This window comes from Sciurus vulgaris (genome assembly GCF_902686455.1).
Source record: "Sciurus vulgaris genome assembly, chromosome: 17".
NCBI lineage: Eukaryota > Metazoa > Chordata > Mammalia > Rodentia > Sciuridae > Sciurus > Sciurus vulgaris.
The window spans coordinates 45,327,117-45,340,892 of record NC_136478.1 but is presented as its reverse complement, the minus strand read 5'-3'; the positions used below and the strand labels follow the sequence as shown (position 1 = coordinate 45,340,892).

The 13,776-nt window shown below is 38.1% G+C and overlaps 1 protein-coding gene across 6 annotated transcripts in view; it reads right to left on the bottom strand.

Moving 5' to 3' along the window:
* The window catches only part of ZNF569 (zinc finger protein 569), a 73,505-nt gene that overhangs the window by 53,216 nt on the left and 6,513 nt on the right, over nt 1–13,776 (bottom strand). For 2 of the 6 annotated variants that reach the window (XM_079118811.1, XM_079118808.1), the window contains exons 1-2: nt 7,443–8,388; nt 6,389–6,538 (exon numbers count right to left, since the gene is read on the bottom strand). The exons of 2 other annotated variants lie outside the window; for them this stretch is intronic. The gene's annotated coding sequence lies outside the window, so the exon portion shown is untranslated. Of the gene's footprint in view, nt 1–6,388; nt 6,539–7,442; nt 8,389–13,776 lie in introns of those variants that run through there. 2 more of the 6 variants (XM_079118812.1, XM_079118810.1) reach the window with 2 other exon arrangements.

Here is a 13,776-nt window from a genome sequence, read left to right as displayed (position 1 = left end):
TCAATACCTGAAATTAAAATCCAGCCATATAAAATGACATGCCTTTCTTAAAACATACAAAACATCACTTTTTTTTTTTTTTTTGAAGTGCTGGGGATTGCAGGCTTGCAAGGTAAGCACTCTACCAACTGAGCTATATCCCCAACCCTTATCACTGCTTCTTAGCAGCACTGCATATCATGTCCCCTACCTAGAACCATCTCCTGATTCCTGATAAGCTCCATCTTTCCTTTGATCAGTGCTTTCATGTTCTTAAAGAAATAAAAAAAAAATTTTATCAACCTGAGTGGGATACCTCTCTGGAGAACCTAATTATATTCCTGTACCCTATAAGCTTGCCCAATTTGTGGCATTTCTCACTCTGCAACAGTATCAGTTGATTTGTCTGTTTCCCTAGGACTATGAACCATTTATGGCATGGACTGCTCATATGGCTTCATGATTTTGGGCCTAGCACAATAATTTACATATGAAAAGATATAGTAAAGTTTGTGCAATTAACTTAAGTATGATAACTATATTGGAAGTACTCAAAAAAAAAGTGTGGCACCCAAGCAAGAAGAGTGGAATTAAAAAAAACCCACCAACCTAGAATTCTCTGTCCAAGAGAATTATTCTTCAAACATGAATGGGAAAAATGCTTTCTCAAACAAAAAAAACTAAGGTAATTTACCAAGATGACCTACACTGAACAAAATAAATAGGAATTCTTCAGGAAGAAGAAAATTGCTATATATTAAAAAATTGATCTACATAAAGAAAGGAAGACAGAGAAGGAAAAGTGAAAGTAAAGTAAAAATATTTTGGGTCTTTTATTCTTTTTTTAAAAAATCTTTAAAAAATTGTTTTAGTTGTCAATGGAGCTTTATTTTATTTCTTTATATGTGGTGCTGAGAACCAAACCCAGTGTCTCACACATGCCAGGCAAATGTTCTACCACTGAGCTACAACCCCAGTCCTCTTTTATCCTTAATTGATCTAAAAGATAATTGTTTATTTAAAGCAAAAGTGATAACAATGTCCTGGCTGATTATAGCACATAGATAAGTGAACTGAATAACAGGAATGTCAAAAGGATGGGAGAGAGGTTTGGGAACACTCAGTTATAAGGCTCCCATACTGTGCAAGGCAGTCTAGCATTTTTGGAAAGTGTACTTAGATTAGTTAAAAATAATATTGAAAATTCGGAGGCAACATCAAAAAGTTTTAGGGCTGGGGAGATAGCTTAGTTGGTAGAGTGCATGCCTTGCATGCAGAAGACCCCGGGTTCAATCCCCAGCACCAAAAAAAAAAAAACATTAAAAAGTTTTAAAAAGTATAAATTAGATAAATTGGATTAAATTAAATCGCAAAAATTTCAATTAAGATGAGACAAAGAAGAGGAAACAAAAGTGGAACAAATGGAACAAAATAATTTAATTAGGAAGACAGTAGATATCAATCTAACTACATAAAAAATTAGAAGGGTAGCCATGCACAGTGACACGTGCCTAGATCAAGGTCAGCCTCAGCAACTTAGGAAGATTCTAAGCAACTTAGTGAGATCCTGTCTCAAAACAATAAAAACAAAAAAAGGCTGGGGATGTGGCTCAGTGGTTAAATGCCACTGGATTTAATTGGTGGTACAAAACAAAATTACAAGGGTAAATGTTCTGAACACACCAATTAAGACTGTTAGAGGAGATGAGAAATCAAGACTCAATTATGTGTCCACAAAAAAGCCCCACTTTAAACATAAAGTTTTTTAAAAAAGGCATGGATCAGTTGTGTTGGTACATGCCTTAAATCTCAGTTACTTGGGAAGCTGAGGCAAGAGAATCACAAGTTGGAGGCCAGCTTCAGCAACTTAGTGAGACACTGTCTCAGAATAAAAAATAAAAATGGTTGGGAATGTAGCTCAATGGTAATTCAATCCCCAGTTCAATCCCAGTACTACAAAAAGAAAGGGGGGGGGATGGGAGTAACATCAACAAAAATGAAATAAGAGGGAACTCTGAGGGTCTTCCCCCGAGTGGTAAAGCATCCTGGTGCCCCGCCCCCCGGCAAAAAAAAAAAAAAATACTGTCAGAATCAACTTTACAGGATCTCTAGGAGACAAAATTACACCAAAGCAAACACCAGAAGAAAGGTGATGAAACACTGTAGGAGATCTGGGTGCCATTTTAACTAATCTATTCAGAATTCACAAGTAAGACAAAAGAAATAATTCAAACAAAAGCTATGTAAGATCCTAACCAAGAAAACTTCTTCCATTGATTAAAGTTCATAAAAGTGAACTAAATGAGTAAAAGCACTCTTTTTTTGGAGGGGTGGGGAGGGGAGGGTTTACCAGGGATTGAACCCAGGGATGCTCTACCACTGAGCCACATCCCCAACCCTATTTATTTTGTTATTTTAAGACAGAGTCTCACTAAGTTGCTGAAGCTGGTCTTGAACTTGCGATTCTTCTGCCTCAGTCTCTACAGAGTCACTGGGATCACAGGTGTTTGCCTCCTACACTCAACTTTGAAAAATACAAAAAGTCAGTTTGGCAAAGATGCCCATTTTCCCAATATTATCTATAAAATTAACATAATTTCAATCATAATTAGCAAAAAATTGTCACTCAATTTGTCAAGCCAACCCTCAAATTTATGTAAGATAAAAGGGCTGGACAAAGTGAGATGGAAAAACAAGGTTAGAAAACTACCGCTTTACAAATATTTGCTTAAATTTAAAAGCCAGAAAAATTCAGCTGGAGTTGTGGCTCAGTGGTAGAGTGCTTGTCTGGCATGTATAAGGTCCTGGGTTTGATCCTCAGCAACACATAAAAATAAGTACAGGTGTTGTATCCATCTACAACTTAAATAAATAAATAAATAAAAACCAAAACACTAACAAATTTTTAGAAGTTACTAAAAGGAGTATGGAAGGACCAAGGTGGTAGAGACACAAAGAGAATAAACTCAAAACTTCTCTTTGCTTTTTATATTTGTTATATATATATATATATATTTTAAGATACTTGGTTTTATATATTTGACTTTCCAACCATGTAAATGTTGCTTTAAACAATTATAAAACAAAGTTAAATCACATTAAAATAAAAGCTATACCTAAAAATCAAAAGCAAAATAAAGTGAATCATGTATCAAGTTTATAGCTTAAGGAAAGAAATTACTTCTAGTTTTTTTAAAAGCACAATAATTGGATTATACTTCCTTAGAGGGATCTATCCTTACAACAAATAGACCTATAAAGAAATGTGAATAGCTGCTCAATTCACAATAGCCAGACTATGGAACCAACCTAGATGCCCTTCAATTGATGAGTAGATAAAGAAACTGTGGTATATATACACAATGGAATATTACTCAGCCATAAAGAATGACAAAATTATGGCATTTGCAGGCAAATGGATGAAATTGGAGAATATCATGCTAAGTGAGATAAGCCAATCTCAAAAAGCCAAAGGACGAATGATATCACTAATAAGTGGAGGATGACACATAATGGGGGGGAGGGAAGGGTTAGTGTTAGGGTTAGAGTTAGGGTTAGGGAGGGGGGCAAGTATGGAGGAAGGAAGTACTGTATAGAGGGTAAAGAGGGGTGGGAGGGGTGGGGGGAAGGGAAAAAATAACAGAATGAATCAAACAACATTACTCTATGTAAATTTATGAATACACAAATGGTATGCCTTTACGCCATGTACAAACAGAGAAACAACATGTATCCCATTTGTTTACAATAAAAAAAAAAAAAAAGAAATGTGAGCCAGAGGCAGTGGTGCATGCTTGTAATTCCAGTGGCTCACAAAGCTGAGGAAGGAGGATCACAAGTTCAAAGCCAGCCTCAGCAATTTAGTGAGGCCCTAAACAACTCAGTGAGACCCTGTCTCTAAATAAAATACAAAAAAGGAGATATGGATATGGCTCAGTGGTTGAGTGCCCCTGGGTTCAGTTCCCAGTACCCAAAAACAACAACAACAACAACAACAAAAAGTGAAAGTGAAATTATATTCAGTAGGAATGTAAATACTGATAAAGTTGTTCTGAAACTTTTTTTTTTTTTTTTTTTTGACCAGGGATTGAACCCAGAGGCACTTAAACCACTGAGTCACATCTCCAGTCCTTTTGTATTTTTATTTTTTTAATTTGAGATAGGGTCTCACTAAATTGCTTAGAGTCTTGCTAAATTGCTGAGGCTAGTTTTGAACTTTTGATCCTCCTACCTTATTTCTCCCAAGCTGCTGGGATTACAGGTGTGCTCCAGAGACCAGCCTGAAACTATCTTATTTGTATATACATATATGGATACATAGGTGAGTCAATAAAAAATACAAAAAAAAAAAAAAACTCAAAAAACTTAAAATTCTGCAGTGGTAATGTTAAATAATAGAAAGAACAGTATGAACTCATGATGTCTATTTTGTTAAGAATATATTTCCTGCTACAAGATTAATGAACACATAGCAAGTGAAAGAAGTCTGTCCAAAAAGGTCACACATATCTGACATCATGCATTATGAAACATCTGGAAAAGGCTTAAAAAAAGAGTAAAGGGGGCTGGGGATATGGCTCAGTTGGTAGAGTGCCTGCCTTGCCAACACAAGGCCCTGGGTTCAATCCCCAGCACCTCAAAAAAAAAAAAAAAAAAAAAAAAAAAAATAAAGGGACAGAAAACAGGTAAATGGTTGATTAGGCTGAATGGGAATGAGGAAATGCTACTGGAATAACTGCTAATGAGTACAATGTCTCTTTTAGCAAGGACGAAAATGCTCTAAAATTTTATTGTGGATAGTTCCAAAACCTGGTGTGTGTGTGTATGTTTTAAATGGAATTGCACACTTCATTTATTTAGGAACTGGAGGTTGAAACCAGGGGCACTCTACCACTAAGCTACATCACCAGCCAGCCCTTTTTAGTTTTTATTTTGAGACAGAGTCTTGGGTTTGTTTACTTTAAATGGGTAAAATATATATGAATTATACCTTAATTGAGCTGTTAAAAAATCTCTTAACTCTGTTCACATAAACACACAAAAACTAGAAATAATAGTAATAAGCACTATAACTGTGGGATTATTATTATTTTTTAGGCCTAGGTAATACCTTTATTTTATCTATTTATTTTATTTATTTATTTTTAATGTGGTGCTGAGGATAGAACCCAGTACCTCACATGCCAGGCAGGCACTCTACTACTAAGCCACAACCCCAGCTCGATAACTGTAGTCTTAAAATATCATTCCCACTAAAAGACATCAGGGTACCACAGAAAAAACTCTGATTTCATGCCTAGGTAGGGCAGGAAATATTCAAAATGACCTGTGGTATCCTGTCATCACAGAAATGTAGGACACTATCAAAGACCACTCGGGTGGGCTGGGGTTGTGGCTCAGTGGCAGAGCCTTGCTCAGCACAAGTGAGGCACCGGGTTCGATTCTAGCACCACATTTAAAAAAAAAATGAATAAAATAAAGGTCTATCAACATCTAAAAAATTAAAAAAAAAAAAAAAAGACCACTGGGGATGTGTTACAAGGACTCAGAAGCCATCTTGAAGGGTGGTCAAAGATGAGGAATTTGAGCTTCTAAAAGAAAGTAACTAAATATTTGAAACATGAAAAAGATGTTAAAATTGATGAATATATAATGGTAATAAGAAGAACTAAGAGATGAGAGGAACCAATTCGATATCCCAAAACCCTACAAATGGAAAGAACCCATTTATTCGGGCTTTCTTGCACAAATAATACAGAAGAGTGAGTAAAAGTTGATGAAGAAAATTTATTTCTCAGGAAATTTTTCTGGCAAGTAAATGAATCAGGCATGACAATTTGAATATCCTGATTATTACAATAGCTTCCTAACTGGTCTTTTGGCTTCTTGCTTTGTTCCCTCCCTACCTTTTCTTCATTCTTTCTCCACAGTCCATTCTCACCAGAGCAGACAAAGCATGACTAGCAAAGTGTAAACAGATAATATTATCACTCGCATGCACAAAACTCTCCAACAGCTTCCCATCAAAGTCAAAATCACTTCTAAGGGCCACAGGCCAAACTTGATCTGCCCTTCTCTCCACTCAGTTTTCTTCTCTCTTCTTCCACAACTTCCCCTGCCTCATTTGCTTTATTTCAGCCACATCAGCTTCCTCACTGTAAGAAGCATGTTGCCAGCTCAGAATCTTTTACAACTCTTATTCCTTCTGCATGTGATAACCCTTCCTCAGTTATACACATAAATTGTTCCTTTATTCCTCCATGTCTTTATTACTATCTTCTTAAGATGCCTTCTCTGGCTGCCCCATCTAAAACTCTAATTCCCATCTCTAATTCTAAATATGCTCCCACATTATATTTTCTCTTAGCATTTTTCACCATTTAATAAATTTTATATTTAGTTTACTTACCTTGTTTATTATCTGGCCCACAACAGTGTAAGTACCATATTAGGAGGTTTGTCTCTTGTTCACTCCTATGTCCCAAGCACCTAAAATTTGTACTTGCTACACAACATTTAATACATGGTGACTCTACGAGTGATCCTTAATAGAACAACTCTGGAAAGAAATTTGAAAGTAGAACACTACTTCAGAAAATATTCACCCAAAATAAAAAAGATTTCTAAAAATACTTGACTTCAGTAGTAACCCAATAATTGAAAATTAAATTTTTATGCAAAAAAATTGTGGCCATGAGGTTAACAAAGATTACTATTATTTTATAATATCCACTGTTATCATGGGTGTATGGATACAGGCAGTCTTATAGTATGCCAATAATTGCAGATTATTAGAATCTTGGGCTGGGAATACTTGGAGAGATTTAGGAATTCTTTAAAATACATTTTGAATTATCAATTCCATTTCTAGGAGCCTACCCACCTCCTCCAAAAAAAAAAAAAATAATAACAAAAAAAGAGCACTATAAAATGTGCCAAATAGTTCCTGATAAGCACAGTGTTTATAATTGCAAGAAGTTGAAAAGATCCAAACTACTCAACAGGGATAAGTGTATTGAAAGGTATACTAAAAAACTAAATTGAGGGCATAAATTTGTAATAGTTTTAATGGTACTAATTATATATTGTTAAATGAAAAACATAGGTTATAGAATAAGTATGCTTGCAATATTTAAGTCATTATGCACAAACGTAAAAACAAATGCATGCCTATACATTTACAAAAGGTAGGGTAAAAAGATGGTTAATAAATTTTGGCAGTGGTAGCAAAGTTGGTAGAATTATGAATGGTTTTTATTTTCTGTAATTTGCGACTTGGGGAATGAAGGGGTGTAAGAAGAATGAATTTTGCAAATACATAAAACCAACTGACTAATATATGAAAACAAAGTTGAATATTGTTGGGGCTACTGATGTTTCATATAGAAACATACTTCCAATTACCAAAACGAAAGAAATGCAGCCCTCGTTCAGTCTCACCAACCCACACAACCCAACCCTACCTTCTATCCTCAGAGGTTCTCATTCACTCACGAGTCCACAGTCCTGCATGTTCGCAACCACGTTCACAACGAAACATAAAAGGGAAAGCACAAATGCCAATCACAGCACGCCAGTCGGTCACGGTCCTTCACACGCCACTGCCACGGTCTCAGGAAACCAACCGCACAGGCGTCGCCCCTCACCGCGTTCCTCCTCCAACGACACCTGCGCCGGGTCCGCAGGCCCGTACTCCCACCCAGCACAAAGAGTCCCGGCCTCAGAGCTCCAGACCTTCCGAGGACTCACCACCCAGGCCACCAACACAGGCCGCGACTTCACGCCCCAGCGCCGCCCAAGGGGCACAGCCCGTGAGGATTCTGATAGGAGCTACCGAGGTCGGCGGTGGCAGTGGTGGTGCGGAGGGTAGCACTAGCTCGGATCCGTTAGAAGCTGGGCAACACTTCCCAGAGGACCCCGCGGCTCACCCGGACAGGACCGGTCCTCCTATTTACGAGCTGTGTGAATGCCAAAGGCGGCATTTAAGGGCACGCGGCTCCGCGCTGGAGGATCATCTAGAGATGTTGTGGGAGCTGCCACTCTTGAAGCCCCTTCTCAGGATCCTGGGAGTGCAAGTTGGTACTGAGAACCTGAATAGGTCCGCCGCTTTCTTACTGAGGACTACAGCTCCCAGAGCCCTTCGCGGTCCAACTCTATTTTTCTGTAAAAAATCACTTCCTCTTTACGTTGGCTGGATGGGCAGGTTGGAAGCGTTAGGCTATCTGGTCCGTGAAACAAGCACAGCTCGCTCAGTTTAGTTCCGTCTGATCGGGCTCCACCCTGGACTGACAAACTCTTTTGGGGTGAAGATGGGAAAAGATCTTCTTGGAGGCCGGGTTGGTCTGAGCTTCAAGCTTCGGGCGGCACTCAGAAGAGGGAGGACTGATGTTATGTGACTGTGTGTGTGTGTGTGTGAGAGAGAGACTTCTGCCACGGAATTTGGGGGTCTGGAGTTTTGAGATTGTGCGAAATTACAATCATATTGTGACCCAATGGTCGCGTCATGTGTTCTCGTCACTGTTTAATTGTGACCGTGCAATATGGTCAGAAACGGTATTACTTTTTTTCCTTTTTCTCCCCACCCCCACCCCAGTGCTGGAGATTGAACCCAGGGCCTCACACAATGGTAGGAATGCGCTCTACCGCCGAGCTACATTCTTAGTCCTTTATATTTATATTTTTACACGGATCTTACTAATTTGCCCAGGCTGGCCTCCAACTTGCTATCCTCCTGCCCCAACCTTCTTAGTTTCGGTATTACAGGCATGTTCCACCTAACCCGACTGGTCTGTTCTTTCTGAAATCCTGGATTGTGTCGGACAGTGCTACTGAACTGATGACCTGAAATTGTGCATGATTGATGGAGTAGTGTCACCTGACTACCTGGATTCTAAACAGACTCAGCCATTTACTACATTTATTTTGGACTAGCGGGTTAACTTTTCTGCCTTTGTTCTTAATACTCTTAATTTGAGAAAATAGTAACTCCTTAAAGGGTTTGGTGAGCATTGAAAGGATTGATTCGTGTAATGCTCAGTTCCCAAGAGTGACAGACAGTTTGAGTGTAACAGTTTTTATCTGAGGCCATGATTTACAGATCTCATCAGGAGTTTAAATCAGATCAGAAGTTTAGACCTTAGTCTAAAACCCAAAGTAGGCTCTTTGAGAATAAAGGAGGCACAAATTCAGGAATTCTCATCCCGCGTCCCCCCCCCCCCCCATTGAAATTTTACACTGGACCGCCTACATAAGCCTAATGTACTTCAGTATGCTACTGTGAATCTGGGGAAGAACGAGCCCCACAGAGAAGGGAATCTGACCTTTCTCTTTCATAATAAGGAACAAAATGGTTTTAATCTCTCTTAATGCAGGTGGTTGGATGTGGAGCCCCATCAGACTTGGTCTGTGGGAGAGTTACTAGTGAAAGCCTGGTGACTCATGACTCCTACTTCCTCCCTCAGCTCTACTTTTCTCCAAGAGAGGGATCACAGGAGGAAACAAAAAGGCATTACACATCTCAAAGATGTATCTAAGTGTTAGTTTTTCCTTTTTTTAAAAATTAAATTACCATTGAGACCTGCTTGTATTTCAGGACAAAACATTTCCTATATTTTTTAACTTGGTGGCAGATAGTGATACATTTAGGAGTCTGGTCCCTGTCCTTCCTCGATGTCCCTGGGACACTGTTCTTAAGCTTAGAAGCATTCCTTCTGGTATATCACAGTTTATGCAACACAATCTGATGTTTCCGATTCAATTTTGTAAAAATTGTCTTAAATCACACTTTATGGCTGGGCATGGTGGAGCACGCCTGTAATCCCAGTGATTCCTCAGACTGAAGCAGGAGGATTGCAAGTTCAAAGCCAGACTCCGCAACTTAGAAAGGCCCTAAGCAACTTAGCAAGACCCGGTCTCAAAATAAAACATAAAAAGGACTAGGGATATGGCTCAGTGGTTAAGGACCCTTGGACTCAATCTCTGGTATCAAAAAAAATTTTAATCATGTTTTATGGAATTTACCTTGTACATATGTGTTTCAGCATATGTACAGTTATTTCCATAGTCTAATTAATAGTCTAATTTCTGAAAATGGATTCTCTAGCTCAAATATCAGAAATTTAGGAAGGTCATGGCCCCATGGTCAGGAGATTTTAGAGGCATTCAAAAGTAAAGTAGATGGGGCTGGGAATGTAGCTCAGTGGCAGAGCGCTTGCCAAGCAGTGTGAGGGACTGGGTTCAATCCTTAGCACCACATAAAAATAAACAAAATAAAGGCATTCTGTTCATCTACTACTACAAAAAACTTTTTTAAAAAGTAAAGTAGAGGGTTGGGGAAGCAGCTCAGTTGGTAGAGTGCTTGCCTCGCATGCATGAGACCCTAGCACCATGAAAAAAAATAAAAGTAGACACATTTGCTCCCTGAAATTATTGTAGCCCAGTAAGAAAATTAACGTATATATTCAGGTATTGCCAATACACTGTGGTGAGCACATCCAGGGACATATAAGCAATACACCACAGAAATTTTGAAGAAAAAGGCAATATTTTCATTGCTGGAGTCCTTGGTAGGTCAAGTAATAACCAACGTATTTTTCTGAGCCAATGGCAACCTAGTAGAGATGAATGGATTTTTTTTTTTTAAAGAACAGCAATAAAACATTTTCCTCACAGATTTTATTATGATGATATATATAAAGTAAGAACACTGGTATAAGATAAATCTACAGCTGTTTGGAAATCATTGTGACTACAGGGCAAAATAAATGTATTTATATGAGTGTGAAAAGGCAACCAGAGAATCCATTCCTCATATAGGCAGAGTAACTAAAATTGCTTTTAGCCATTACTTTCAGATTAAAAGCTATTTCTGCTTAACTATAGAAATATAGTTTGTTTAGAATTTTAGAACTTTAGACAACAGTAAAGCCATTCATTACACATGATGGAGCAACTGTTGATAAAATACCCTGAGAATCCATGAAAGTAAAAGTTTCTTTGGCTTCAACTACTATTTGAAGACCAACTTTTATTAATTTTTGCACTGCTAATCATTCCATAATCAATAATGACAAAACTAGTCATGCACATTAAGTTAAAAAGTCTTTAGCACACACTTATAATCCCAGCTACTCAAGGGGATTACAAATTTGAGACCCTGTCTCAAAAAAAACAAAAAGGGTTGGGGGTATAGCTCTGTAGTAGAGAACTTGCCTCGCCTTGTAATGCCCTAGTTCAATCCCCAGTACTGCTAAATATATAACTGGATAAAAAAAGTTGATAAAGGGGAAATTGCCCATTTAAAATGATAAAATGCAGTAATAACATCACTTTAGGTCATTGTGGTGGATCTATTCCTGATTTTTCTAGCAACCTTCCTAAGTATATCTATTTATAGCTAGTTATGATTTACAAAAAGTACTCATATCTTTTACAACATATTGGCATGTAATGCATGTGATAAGATTACTTTATTTATTTATTTATTTATTTATTTTGGGGGGGTACTAAGTATTGAACCCCCTGGGGTGCTTTTTTATATTTTATATTTTATTTGGAGACAGGGTCTCACTGAGTTGCTTAGCGTCTCACTAAGTTGCTGAGGCTGGCTGTGAACTCACCATCCTCCTGCCTCAGCCTCCCAAGCCATTGGGATTATAGGAGTGCACCACCGTGTCCAGCCCATAATTTACTTCTAATGACTACATATTGTCATATGGAATTGAATTGATCTGTTATGATCAAACTGCCTGAAGAGCCCCCTAACTCTGCCAACTCCTCTTTTCCTTATTAATCTATATGAGTTAAAGATTTTGGATGACTATCTTTTGTTCTTGGACTGTAACGCTCAGACCTATGGATAAAGCTAAAGCCCTTTCCACTTGCAATGCCAGAAGGACATTATGTTTATATCACTTACCAATGCAGACATAAAAAAAAAAATGTACCATTAAATTCATCCATCTTTTCTGTCTTTCTGACTTTAGAGGTTTTGGGAGTTTGTTTATTATTTTGATATTAGGATTAAATTCAGGACAACTCTACCACTGAGCTACATCCCCAACCCTTTTGAGATGGGGGATCTTGCTAAGTTGCGGTGGCTGGCCTCAAACTTGAGATCCCCTGCTGCAGTCTTTGGTGTAGCTGGGATTACAGGGCTATACCATCTCACTTAGTAATGTCTGATTTTTTGAGCCATAATTAGACAGGCCTTCCCCTGTCTTAGGTATTAAAAAATCTACGATATTTTCATCTAGTACTTTTGGGGAGGGGAAGGTACCAAGGATTGTACCCAGGGGTACATAACCACTGAACCACATCCACCGCTCTTTTTATTTTTTATTTTGAGGCAGGATCTCACTAAGTTGCTTAGGGCCTCACTAAGTGGCTGGGGCTGGCTTTGAACTTTTGATCCTCCTGCCTCAGCCTGCAGAGTAGCTGGGATTATAGGACTGTGCCAACGTGCCTGGCTTCATCTAGTACTTTCATGGTTTTCTTCTTCCCATTTAAATACATGAATCATCTAGAGTGTATCATAGTACAAGGTTCCTGGATCTTGCATTTCACCTGTGGGAGAAACATCGTTATACATAAGTTACTGGTTCCAAATGCATAATACACCCAGTAGGACAGTACCCAACTCCCAAAAGGTAGTGTTTCTGAGCTAGACATTCACTGGCATCGTTAGTTGGGAGAGCCCTGCACCCCAGGACACCATAAAAAATGTCCAAAAGTCAGAAGCCTAAACTTCATTTTCCTTACAAGCTTCTCCAAGAATTGTTCTTGCTCATAGTTCCCTGAAAATTCAGGGGGGTTAGCTGAATTAAGATGGAGGAGTAGCAGAGTGCTATGGGAAACAAGAGAATATCCTCACTCCTGGGGTGCTTTTTGTCTATGGGTGGTAATAGACAATAGAAGCAAACCTGTTATCTTTCTCATTTTATCACTACAGTTCCTCTTCACACTGCTCCATTTCATGAACATAAGCTTAATCCTTTCTAAATTCTAGTGGTGGAATATAATTTTCTTCTCTCTATATAACTGATGCTTCTATTATACCCTTATATTTACTGCCATTCCTATTTTATGTAGAAGGTGGTGTACTATACACATTCTTTTGCACCTTCCTTTCTTTTCACATTACTGATACATCCTGGAGTTCTTTGCACATACATAGATAGAATATCTCCTTCTAATAAAAAAAATAGTGAATAATATTCCATTGTAGAGATATATCATAGCTTATTTAAATGTTCCCTTATTAGTAGATACTTGGGTTTATTACGAAGATTCTCCATTTTTTTAAACTATCCCATAGCTGTTACTATGGTGATTCTTTATTCTCTTTCATGTAGCCTCTTATCCTTTAGAAACATGGCTTCTTCATGTGATAGCAGATACAATTAAGAGGGAGAGGACCTCAAGATAAAAGTGTTTTCCAAGTCTCCAACTGCATCAAATCAAAAGCTAAGCTCAAAGTCAATGTGGGATACAAAAAGAATGTGGGGGAGTTTTTTGGATCCTCTAAAAACAGAATCATGTCATCAGCAAATAGTAACCAGCTTAAGTTCCTCTTTTCCTATTCGTATCCCTTTAATTTCTTTAATCTGCCTAATTGCTCTGGCTAGAGTTTCAAGGACAACATTGAATAGAAGTGGTAAAAGAGGACATGCCTGTCTTGTTCCCATTTTTAAAGGGAATGGTTTCAGTTTTTCTCCATTAAGAATGATGTTGGCCATGGGCTTAGCATAAATAGCCTTTACAATGTTCAGGTATGTTCCTACTATCCCTATTTTTTCT